At 40.4% G+C, this 12,619-nt stretch overlaps 1 long non-coding RNA gene across 1 annotated transcript in view; it reads left to right on the plus strand.

The window, feature by feature from the left end:
- The window catches only part of LOC129735487 (uncharacterized), a 43,763-nt gene extending 32,421 nt beyond the window's left edge, over window positions 1-11,342 (plus strand). Inside the window, exon 3 of the long non-coding RNA XR_008731186.1 lies at window positions 10,603-11,342. This is a non-coding gene — a long non-coding RNA (uncharacterized LOC129735487). The remainder of the gene's footprint in view (window positions 1-10,602) is intronic.
- The last annotated feature ends 1,277 nt before the right edge of the window (window positions 11,343-12,619 follow it).

Below are 12,619 nucleotides of genomic sequence, written 5' to 3' on the forward strand. Positions count from 1 at the left end.
TGTTGAAAGGCAATTGTCTTGAATCCTTGTGCTACAATGCTGGCAGACCTTCATTTAATGACAATATTTTTGTTCATATGATCTGTAGCTCCTGATTCATGAAGTAATCTTACTTTTAGGAGCATTCCTTTCTGAAGAAACAAGACTTGCCCCCTCCCGTGCTGTTTTCTACACATGCTCTTGCATGGATGAGCATCGGCTCCTATTAGTGCCAATATCATTTAATGAGTTAATACCTGCAAATAGTGGCAGACCTTTCTTCAACTAAAATCCCTGCAAAGACATGCTCATGGTTATGGCATCCCCTTGCTGTCCTCAAGGGCCCTAAGAGAAGCAATGAGTTATTTGGGAAGTCCCTTGCCTTGAGGGAATTCTCAGATAGCCTTCTCTCTGCCACTCAGTCACAGGTTTTTTTCTGAGTAGGAGCCACTGTGACCATGCCTGAGAAGTGGTTGTGCCTGGAGTCTTGCCACATATTGAGGTCCCTGGCCATTATGTTTCCCAGAGGTATTCAAAGTTGGGTGACAAATCTGGAGCCGCTTGGGACTGTCTGGATGTAGGTGCTGAATCAAGTAGTTAAATGGCAGTATACAGTCATCTGGGTTGGGGCGGGGGGGGGGGGGGGCATTCCCCCATTCTCCCCCAGAATGTTTTGTCCAGTCTCATAGAGCAGATCTCATAGGTCAGTGAGTTTTGGCCATGTCAAAATATAGCCCTGGTTCAGAATCCAGACTAGAGATTAGATTAGTTTATATTGTGTGATCAGCTGTGAAACACAGCTCTCCGACATCTGCTTCTGTTCTGCCTGATGGTCAGGGGCAAGGGATGGTGCATCCTGTGTGTATGAAGCTCAGGTAGAATTAGACCACAGAAGGCAAATAACTTCCCTTTCACCCTTCCCAGCCCCCAAAGATAATGGATGTAGAGGGTGTGCTCACTGGGATATTGCCTCAGGATTGATGATGTAGCTGTCTTTAAGATGTAAATGTTCTAAGCTTCAAAACAGAACAAAAGATGTTAATTTGATTGAGTGAGAGGCTGACCTTTGTAGACACTGCCTAAAGCACATAAGAGGATTTCCAAGGTCAATAAAAAGAATAATTAAAATTCCAGACTGGGAGTACAGGGACCCCAAAAGTGTAACTCATGGTGTAATATATATGACAAAATTTCAAAATATCTGAAGCATATTTATATGAATGCCCAATATATTAGGAATTTAAAAACAAATGTAATGAGCAATACTAGCAAAACTTGCAGTTATTTAACGTCCATTATGTTTGTTTGAGCTGCAATCTGTAGTGTCCATTTCATTCTGTGATTATTCCATTTCTAGAAGTAGACATTTTTTTGTGCTGATTTATGTAAGACTTACAATTATATGTTGAGCTACTGTAGACAGGATGGGCATGTATATCTTCATTTATGTGCTAAGTCAAAGAAGAAAAGTTACAAAACTTAGGTATCCAGTAGTTGCCACTATTCCCATAAAACTATGTGTTATTCTCTTGAAAATTGCAATAGAACCTCTGTTTCATTCTAAACATGAGTACAATCCCTCTCATTAAAACACCACAATTCTCTCTCACTTCTGTGGCTGGCAGAAGTTTTCTATTCCAATGAACCATGGAGACAGTGTCTCAGTCCCCACTCTGGTGTATCCCATATTAGCTTCAGGAAATATTGCATGTCTGAACCTCCATCTGGCAAAACCAAAATGAAATATTAACATAATCAAACTAATAAGTACTTCCAGAACATTATAATGGATAAATATATCCCAGTAAATTCACAGTAAGCCATTGAGTGATACTTTTGTTTCTAGCTGGACCAAAATGATTCCAAATGTGTTATATTAATTCATTTTGCCCATAACCAGAAAATCTACATTGTTTGAAACATCCAAAGAAAACATCCCTTTCTTCTTGCAGGTGGAAGCGTTATGACCATCGCAGGGCTGATTGCCCAAATTGATAAAAACCCCATATATTTAGGCCCTATGTAATGGTTTATGTTTGGGGGTTTTAATTGCAGAAAAAATGACGGAGAAAAAAAAACTATAAATTGTTTACTATACTACTATATTTTGCTACTGTGAGTAAAGTTGCTATACCTTGAGATACTGTTAGTCAGCTCTCAACCTGATGGTTGCGGTTGCTAGAGCTACTAGTTCTAACAATCATTCTCACCACTGCTGAATATGAAAGAGAAATAAAGAGAAATACGGGCAAATATGGCTGATTGACCTTGTATTACTTGGTTGGGGTGGGGGTTTTTGTTGTTTTTGTTAGGGTTTTTTATTCCTGTAGCAAAATTAAGCAAATCCTTTACAACATCCCTGAGATTTTTAATGATTTCTGCAGTGATAGATTTCTGAAAATTGCCAATCAACTTCAGGTCTGGGAGACTGAGTGAACTGAAGTTGTTTCACAGCCTTCCTGCTGTGTAGGCTGCAAAAAAAATGTCTGCAAAAAGGAGGCTGAATCACAAGCAATAGCAGGCAGCCTGCAACAGACCTTTAGAAATGAGAGACGTCTTGTACCCTTTGCCAAACAGTGGGGAAAGTGGGAAGATGACTAAGATGATTCAAAGCCCTTTTAAAAGCCCTCACATGCCTCATCACGTTCAATTTTACAGAGAGTAATTTACTCCCACCACTTTTTGCTATGAAAACCTGGAAACTGGTTTTAGTGTAGTACTAGTGGAAGATACTAGACCTAATCTTGGAAAGCTTCACTGTCCATGAAGTCTGAACGGGATTCTGAGAGCAAAGGGTATTGTTAGAAATTGATTTTATGTTCACCTCAAGAAAGCAGGCGCTGAACCTCTCTCCATGTTCATGCAGGGTGAGGACACAAGTCTGCTCACTGTAATGAATTCTTGATTAGAACCTCAGTCCCCATACCACCTCAGGAATCATCACCATAGATTTGAATTAAATTGAATGCGATTATAGGTATTAGTCTACAGTGATAAAGAGGACACTGCAAAACAGTAAGATGACAAAAAATGTTTTCCATTGCCTGTCTGGGCAACAAACAATATTTTTTTCTCATCTTACTGTTTTTTCTATTTCGATTGGATTTAAGTTAGTAACTTTCAGCAGGGGCTACAAGACTCCATTGCTCATGACCAAACCCCAGTTCAGCAGTTACTTCAGCCTGTGCATTTTCTAAGAGATAAGGACAAGTAGTATGGAAAAAAGTAGTTACTTTCAACGATAAATTACCTATTTTGTTATCAGCTCAATACACTGAGCAATACAATGCTATCTGGTTTTAGAACAGATTTCCTACTGGAGTCAATGGCAACCTCTTAAACACTGATAGCATATGAAGGTCCTTTGTACTTGTATTCTTGATTTCTAGGATGAACACCATCAAGTACTGAGGAACTGCTGAAAGTTAGTGTCCTGAGTTTTTCAGAACACGATAATGTTTTATCTTTATGGCCAAAAAGAATAATCTCAGGGTAGCAAATTTCCTGTCAGTTACTTAAAGTAATGCAGTTAATTGCCATCTTTCTTTCTTGAGTTGGTGCCTCTGTGCTTGGTTTGCTATATTCCAGAGCTTTTATTGTATAACTTACATATATTAAACACTCTTTCTAGTGTATGTTATTCTTCTACTGCTTTCAGTGCGATGATGAAACCATAGCCTAGCCAATAATAAGCCCAGGTATCGAGCATTAAATGAAAAAAAAAAAAGAGGTATAATGCATAATATCCCTTTAAAGTTTATAAACTCCAAGCTTTCTTCAGCACATGTTAATGGATGAACACTTAAAATATTTTAGCATAAGAAAGTATTAGGATTGACACTGCCAGAGTCCCAATTAGAACAAGCCCTTCAGTTTGAATACATAAAATGTGAATTACTGAGTTTTCATTGGGTGCTATGAACCTGTTGAACAAAGCTTGAGCTTTATCAAAAGAAAAGGGATAAGGAACATGACTTGTGACACTTAGTCTTCTATAAAATGAAACAAACAGCACATTAACAGTGATAGAAGACTTGCTGGTGCATGGTTACAGCTGCTGATGTCCATAGTGTATAGCACCTATCAGAGGCTGTGGTTGCTTCAGTTCCAGGGTCTATCTTGACGTGTTATAAATAATCACAAAGTCGACCATCACCTTCTTCCACAGTGTCTGATTATGCGCCATACAACAGATCAAGTGTCTCTTGTGCTTACACCATCTGGGTTGCATTTGTCTCATGGTTATTTTGCCATCAGTCCACTTGCCAGAGTTTTTCTCTCTATCCAGAACAATTAAGAATGAAATCTCACATGAATCTGCATGCCGTCTCCTTGGGAAACAGGTTTGAACTGGGTGCAGAGTATCTTCTAATGTTTTTCTTTTTCTTGATGCTGTGGTTGTAGGAAGAAGTTTAGCTAGGTTGTCTAGATGAAGGAGTTACAGATGACCAGCAAGGGTTAAGTGGAAAAAAACACTGAAAAACATATTGACAGACATAATTGACAGTACAGTTCCTTCCAAAAACACCAGCAGGAGCTGGAGCAGACACAGAGCCACAGTCATAAAATTGACTTCAAGGTGTATGCATTTCCAGACCACATTTTAAAACCCAAACTCACAAAGCAACACAAATGGCTCTCTGTGAAGGAATTCTGTGGCATTGGTGTAGTTTATGGTCGTGTGAAAAAGCTTAGATTTTGTGTGCAAAAAACCCCTACAGAACTCATAACTGAGGGGGCTAAATAAAGGACTTTTGACTGAGACATGCAAACAGAGGTAGTCAGGCTCTAATTCGGTCGTAGCATTTTTATTTGGTGAAATTTCATTGATGCGAATCCCAGTTGTATGCCAGTTTTTGCTGCTAAATTTATTTTTATTAACGTGGAAAATGAAATAAGCTCAAGGCCCTGGAGTAATCTGCCCGGTGTTTCACACAGACCTGCAATATTTTCAGATTTGCTGAAAGAAAAATAATATGTACTTGCCTGCAGCGCTCTCCTGCCTAGCTCCATCCTGCAGTGATTAATTACAGTTGCAGTTCGGTCCCTTGGAATGGAGGATTTATAACAGAAATACTGCACAGTGTGCCACTTTTGTCAACTCTGCATATCCAGACTGGGCTTGTTGCAGCAGGTTTCATTTACGTCTTAAAATGCCTTGCAAGAACTGAAGCTGTTGAGGATATTTTCAAGCTTAAAAGTCTGCAGAGATCTTGAGTCATAGTCATCACCAGTCTGGTGGTATATACAGCAGCGTGCAGGAGAAAAGCTCTGTGATGCAAGGCTGACTGCTTAAAGAAGAGGCTTCATGGGTGGTGGTGCTACTATCTGGGTCTAACCTAGATTCCCTTGGCTGCTTCAAAGGGCTGGGAGCCCTCACTCTCTCAAGCATGTCTCTATTGCGCTTGTAATCAGTAGCTCATTTCTGACTGCTGGGAAGTAAGAATAGGCTCATAGTTAATGTATAAGCCTTGGGTTTTATTTCTGATTGTACAGAGTATGACTTTGGAGAACACTTTTATTTGTGTTTGCTTTTATTTCCTCCATTGTAAAATGCAGGTAATAGCTATTCCAAACGCTTTGATTTTATCCACACTGCTGTACAGAGCACTAAAGAAACTCAGTTAGACAGAAAAACAGAAAACCAGAGCAAAACAAACAGGAGAATCATAATCTGCTAACCATGACAAAAGAGCAGGTTGCTGTCTCTCAGTTGCTCTGCCGTAGGTTGCATTATATTGCTTTGGCAGTAGCTTTTTTCTTGTCACACAGAGTTCAACTGCTGTTTCACAGTGCCCTGGTTATCCCAGGCTCTGTATTTTTGAGATAAGGAACATGAGATGGGAATCCATACTGAGAGTATGTGGTAGGTCTAGATCACCATACTGGTGTCCTAACTGAGGATGGAGGCAAGTGCTGGAGGCTGTGCGAGTTGGGAAAGTGAGGGTTGTTGTATGAGACCTGAAGTAAGGTGCAGGCAGAAAAGCATCTGTGGTACCTGCTGAATGAAGGACAGAATGAACAAGGTACTAAGAAAAGCCTGAGAAATGTGACTGATAATTATCTGCCTCTTGAACAGCTCACTTCCCTACTGTCTGACATATGGTCAGCTTTAGATATGCCTGAGCAATTTTTTCCTGTTAAATCAGAAGGAAGTTGCTGGAGGGTTTTCAAACTGCAAGAAAGACCAATACCTTGATGATGTTATGTCAATATAGTTTTCCCTTTGTGATGTTTTGCAGTGTTGCCAACATTCACAAATGATTTGTAGTTGAAAAATAATATATCTAAGAACCACCTCTCAAAACAAAATTGTTATTTTTCCTTATCTTAGGAGACAATGCTATCACGATTAAAAAGAATGAAAATGTCCTACTCTTCATTTTAGATTTGACCATGTTATTTCTTTGCATTTACTTGTGTGTCTTTAGCACTTTTTACTTGGGGTGTTTGGACTAACGCAGTTCAGAATCCTCTTACTGATTAGCCGACACTGCTGTGAATACACACTAATAACACTGGGGCTCCATGGAGGCATAAATATCTGTCTGCCTACACTGCACTGCAGAAATAACAAGCTTAGTCAGTTTTCCTTTTTCTCTCATTATTTTCTAGCCTTTGCTTTCACAGTAGCCTAAGTTTTAACAAAATGCTAGCTCTTCTTAGCTGGCAGAACAAGCAAACAACAGATTTTGAAACTGCATGGAAGAAGTGTAATAGCTTTTTCAGAAACCCATAATTAACTAGGTCACAAGATGTGCATAGAGCGTGTACCTATTTCTGTCAACACCATGCTACCTTAAAGGTAGGCTTTTAAAGTTATTCCTGAATTGTTCATTAAATGCAGATTAAACTTGCTGTCTTACCTCATCAAGCTTGCAGGTGCTGAATTTCCTAAGAGTCTGGTGTCATCAGCTCTTCAGTCACAGGGAACACAATGACTAGGTGTGATGGCTGCCTATGACAGACCTGCTTTTTACTTGGCTCCCTGTGCCTCTTGGGCAATTAGCGTCATCTGAGTCCTTGAAACATCTTTTAATAAAGCTTTTTTTTTCAAGCCTAGTGGGAATCTCTAGTTCCTGTAAGCAACTATGAGCAAATGTATGGTGTCTGAAATGCAGGGTATTTTCTTCTGGAGCAGACATATGACCCAGTTTTTCCCTGTTATTAGTAGAGAACACTTCAAAAGGTACAGTCCTGATGAAAGTGCAAATGGTCAAAGACAAAGATAAAGCAACTTCTAACTAAATAACAAAATATTTTGTTTGGCTTGATGTGGATTATTTGTTTTGGGTGATAACTGGTATATTGGTTTTCTATTTCATATCCTGTCTAAGACAAATGGTCTCAGAATGACAAAAATAAACACTTCTTCAAAGGTTTACATTACTGAAAACATAACATGCTGAAGGAAGAAAGGCTTTTCCTTCTCGTGAATTGGGGTTGACATTTATCATGCAGCAAGACATATTGCAGCATTTAGATATGAGGCCCAGGGTCTATCAAAACATTATTCATATATTTTGCTATTATCATATAACTTTAATATTAAACACAGTATGGCAGTTGCATGACAGACCAGGTCATTATTACACTGACATTATTTCTCAAAATAAAAATCATCTCAATGTTCCACAAGCTTCAGCTTCTTTCGTTTGCTATTTTTCCTTCTGAAAGGCAAAGATATTTTCATAGTCCCCTCACTTCCTTTAACCTAGATAACTGCTCAGTGCTTGCAAAATCCTCTGAGAAATAAGAAAGGATTTTCACATAGGAATGATCTGACATTTCCTTTCACCTGGTGACTTTACAAGGATTAGATAACCAGATGGAAATAGAACAGAAATTGAGCTGGTTCCTGCAAATCGCTTAAGATCATGGCCAGCTTTCTTCACATGAACAGTCCCACCAGCCCAGCTCAGTCTCACTCAGACAGAGGCCATCTCTGGAGTGACAAATGGAGAAAGAGATTTCAGCATGGCTACATCTACCTCACTACCTGCTAGACTGTGAGCTTGTGAGATTTCAGAAAGCCAAGGTCCTAATGGAGTCTGAGGCCATGCAGAGACCACCTGTTATACAGTGCTTCATTGGTGACCTCTCTGTTGATTCTATGGGGCACTCTGTCAGCCTTGAAAAGCAGAAGCTTGCACCACCATTCATGGTTTTCTTGTCCTGTAGCCACTACAGTGGTTGTCAACTTAAAACCGGCACCTGGAGTAAGGCCTGAAAACAACCCTCCATGCACATGCTGTGCTAATGGAAGTAGCACAGCTCTTGTTCCACTTCACTTCTTTGGGGAACTCCTGTGAAGCTGGAGGAAAAATGAAGAACTTTTCCTCTAGCCACCTTTACTACAGCTGATTCCTCCATCCTGTCCCCTTCCCACTATTCCTCAGGATAAATCCCTAAACTGAAATCCAAAGGAACAAGACACCTGACCTTTCAGGCCTTCAGCCTCCCAACTCCACTTGTCATGGAAGGAGAATGGCCTTTCCTGGGCAGGAGTGTGTCAAGCCCGTTAAACTTCAAATAACGGATATGATTACTCATGTAATCATGTCAGTGATTAGTCACATGAAAGTTTTCATGATCAGGCCTTAATTTTTTATATTGCTTCTCCCACACTCTAGAGAGGGAGAACATTAGAAAAAGCAGAGCAGAAGATGATATTTAAGAAGTCACATGAGGGGCATTTTACTCATTCTGAAACTGCTGCATTTTATATCTGTAGGCTTATCACTCATTGAATGCTTGTTTATGTCTCCAAAAATCAGTTGAAATACTTCATTTTCAAAATGCCGTCTGGGTATGATCTCCATTACTAGTCAGAAAGTATTTAAGATACTCTGATGCACTTCTACAGAGAGTAGGAGGAAATGATGTTTACCACCCTCTTTTAAGCTGATATGCAAAATGCTGTCCTTTCAAATGTCTCCCAGAAACAGATTCTGAGGATGGTGTTTTTTTCAAACCTTGTTTTTCTCTTATTTTTCTGCAAAATGCTGCTCTTGTTTTCTTTAATATTTCTATTTTCCTTCTCAGGGCATAGTTATCAATCACTAATACAACCAAAAGACATGTTCAGTGCAAGTAGCTAGAGGTCTTTTGGGTTTGATTTTGATTTATGGAATATATTATTTAAGACTGTCATTTGAGATTAATGCAATTAGGCTATTTATAGTGACTTTTGGAAGAAATACAATTAATAAAGTGGTATAAAGATGCATCATCCAAATTACAATATTCTGCATCACTTGATGTGAGTATCATCCTATTAAATAGTCTTATTTTCTTCTTCTTGTATGAAGTTCAAGTCAGCTGGTTGAAGAGGAATTTAGGCAGAGGAAAGGGGAAGTTCTTCCCTGACCTTTGAGTAACTCCCCAAAAGTATTCTGCTGCTACACAGTTTTGCAAAACCAGGATCATTGGCTACCCTTCCCTCTTCACTTTGGAAAGGGCACTGTGCTTCCATTGTCCTTCCCTGCTTAGGTGCACTGGAGGAGGCCCAGCAGTGGGACAGGCAGAAAAGATCCTATGAATCCTTACACCAGCCTGCTTTTTCCTCTGTATGTGGAGGTGGCACATGATCAGCAAAGAGGAACCTTCACTGGTCATGGGTTCCCCTCCTCACATTGATGAACTTCAGTGCACCTTACTGGAGTGAGCTGAACCTTCAGACCTGGCCTCTGGGCTAGCAGATCAGCGTCCAGAAGAGAGCCTAGCTCTGCATTCTGTGAAACCTGTCAGCCTTGGCCTGTCTGTTGGGCCTCTCAGAGACACCCTTTGCGAGGTGCTGCTGCATACAGAGAAAGATCTCTACCTGTGTTAACCCTGGTCCAAAGCACCCAAGTGCCTCACAAACTCTTCCCCTGTTTTATCTCGAGGCTTCCCAGACAGAAGGCAGCCAGCACTTTGCAGCATATTTTCCAGGTCCTTGAACTGAGTGATGTCACAAGACTCATAAAACCTACCCCTCAGGAAAAATATGTAGTTAATATCCATCTGTCTTCTCCAATTACTTGTTTATTGCATATTGTCTCAGTGCATTTCTTTGTCTCAAGGTGTGAGTTCAAAACAGCAGTGACTGCCTTATCATACATATATGCCATGCCTCATACCATGCAAGAGTTTATAAAAACAGGGCTTGCCTTTTTCAAAATGTCCTGAGGATATCTTTTTGTTGTTTAATATTTTGCATTGCATTGGCATCCTCACTGGACAAAACCGATTCTATTCAGGGATCAGAGGCAACACAGCTGCACCATGCTAAGTGTGCTAACACATCGAGCCCTGCTAAGAATCTGGGTCCATCAGCTCAGGCAACATAGCTATGTTGCTTTGAGCTCTGAACTAAAGTGAGCATCCTGAAGACCTCGATGTTGGATGAACATGACAGCTTGGAGAATCACTACACTGTAATCCACAATGAGCTGGGGACATACCCAAAATAGTTTTGGTTTGTGGTTTGGATAAAAAAAAAAAAAGAAAGAAAAAAAAAAGAGCAAGACGTGGTCTAAAATTAGTCAGGGATCCCTTTAAAGTTTTGTCATTTTATCTCTCACTGTTTGGTATGGAGCCGTGGTGTCTTCAAACATGTGTCCTTTGCACTCGTACCCTTAGGAAGTCGGTGGCTGGGGAGTCTCACAGCCTGAGCGAACCGTCGGTGGTGTCCAGGCAGCACAGCCCTTTACCATCATCCTGAAAGAGGAAGGGGGACAGCAGTGGAGCATCCAGTTGCCAAATAGACTTAAAATGGAGAAACCCTCAGCGTAAGCAACTGCCATCAGGTTCTACATGACTGTATGAGATGCTATGTTTGGAGAGGAAGTGGCTGACGTTAGAGGGTCCATGGGAACTTTTTTAATAAAGCCACTGCCTGTACTTCCATCACTGGTTGTTTCTATGATATTAGATTTGACACAGCTGTTGCTTGCAGGGCATTTCTTTGAAGAGTTAGAAAAACCTAAAGCTGTCATTTAGTGAATGATACTCTTCTATAAACTATCTGGACTTCTATAAATATTGCTGACTCCATGCAGGGCATTATTATCTAATCTCCCAGGGAACATCTCTAATCACAGTCTACCCGCCCATGTCAATCTAGGACACATCCACCCCTTAGAAATAGCAGTGGAGAAATCATAAAATGTTCCAACACATGGAGTTGGCAGACAAGTGCGAGACAAGATCACAAACTGTGCAAAATGAACAGTTTGCAAGTGAACGTGTTTCTCCCTTTCCCCCATCAAAGTGCCGGCTGAGTATCTTACAATGACTTCAAATTAACACACTAGCTGCCTTTCCCCTCCCCACCCCGAAACAAATTCCACTTTAATCAAAGCTTCCTCGTTGTCAGTAACACAATTACCTGCAGTGGAACATCTTCCATTCCATGACCAAAGTGGTCTTTTTTTTTTTTTTCGTTATGAATTCATAAACTTTTTCAGTTGAAACAGGTCCGAGTGTGATGTTAGAATGCGTGTTTTATGTCTGCTGTGGAACAATGGCAAGACCTAATTATAACTTCTTCATACAGGCAGATAGTGGAGGAGAATAGAGGTCAGGGAGAACTGGATGGTTCCATTCATCTTTATCTTAATTAAACTCACTGTTCAGGAAATTGATCATGAATGCCAAGGAAATCGTTTTTTCATTTCTGGATTGGCCTTAATATACATGTCTTCCTTGAGAAGGCTATCCATTCCACAAGAGTCTAGCTGCAAAGTGTGTATTTGTGATAAGCCCATGTACCATTTTACACTGGAGAGGGGGTTTTGTGAGGATTTTGGGAGGCGGTTCTCTAAGGTGGTTTCTTAGAAGAAAGAAAGAAAAAAAAGAACAACCAATTAAGAAGAGTCTTCCCTGGTAGACCACACAGGCAACACATAGAGCAGGCTCTAACTGTACACCATGTATATGATTTATGAACACCAGCTTGCATTGTCTGGCTGAATACAAAAGTAATTCATATTCAGCAAAGGCAAACATGGCAACATGCCAGGTAAACAGGCTCGTGCAAACAAGATGATAAATATATGGCTGATGTCGATTGTCTTTGCTGTTCCTTTATGGAGCAACCTTGAAGTGCGACTGAGCATGAGATATGAAAGATTTTATTGCAGTGGTGGTCAGAACTTCGCAGGGGTTTTGAGGGTTTACCATAGCCATTAGTTCACCATAGCCAGAAGTTCACATTCTCCATCATGTACCAGCCTGGGGGCTATTTAAGCTGTACAGGTAGCAATGAGATTACCACTCCTCCGACAGTCTGATTACCTAGTAGTCAGGGTATCACAGTTGTCAAGATACGGGGTTAAAATTTGAGGCTCTCATATTTTATAACTATAGGAGTACTCATAAGATATACTCATTATGCAAAGAGTAGGGCTGCCCCCTTTCAGAGCAAGTTCTGGCATACATACACAATTTCAGGAAAAACTTTAGCATTTGTGACTGCTAACAAGCACGTCTCTTCAGCTTCAGCAAAAGCATCTAACTGTTGAAATAACTGGGTCACAAGCCCACACATCTCCATCCTTGGAGATACTCAGATGCCATCTGGGAATGGTCCTAGGCACCCTGCTCTAGATGGCCCTGCTTGAACAGAAGGGTTGGAGCAGATGACTTCTGGAGATCC

The sequence above is a fragment of the Falco cherrug genome, chromosome 3 (genome assembly GCF_023634085.1).
Source record: "Falco cherrug isolate bFalChe1 chromosome 3, bFalChe1.pri, whole genome shotgun sequence".
Lineage (NCBI taxonomy): Eukaryota > Metazoa > Chordata > Aves > Falconiformes > Falconidae > Falco > Falco cherrug.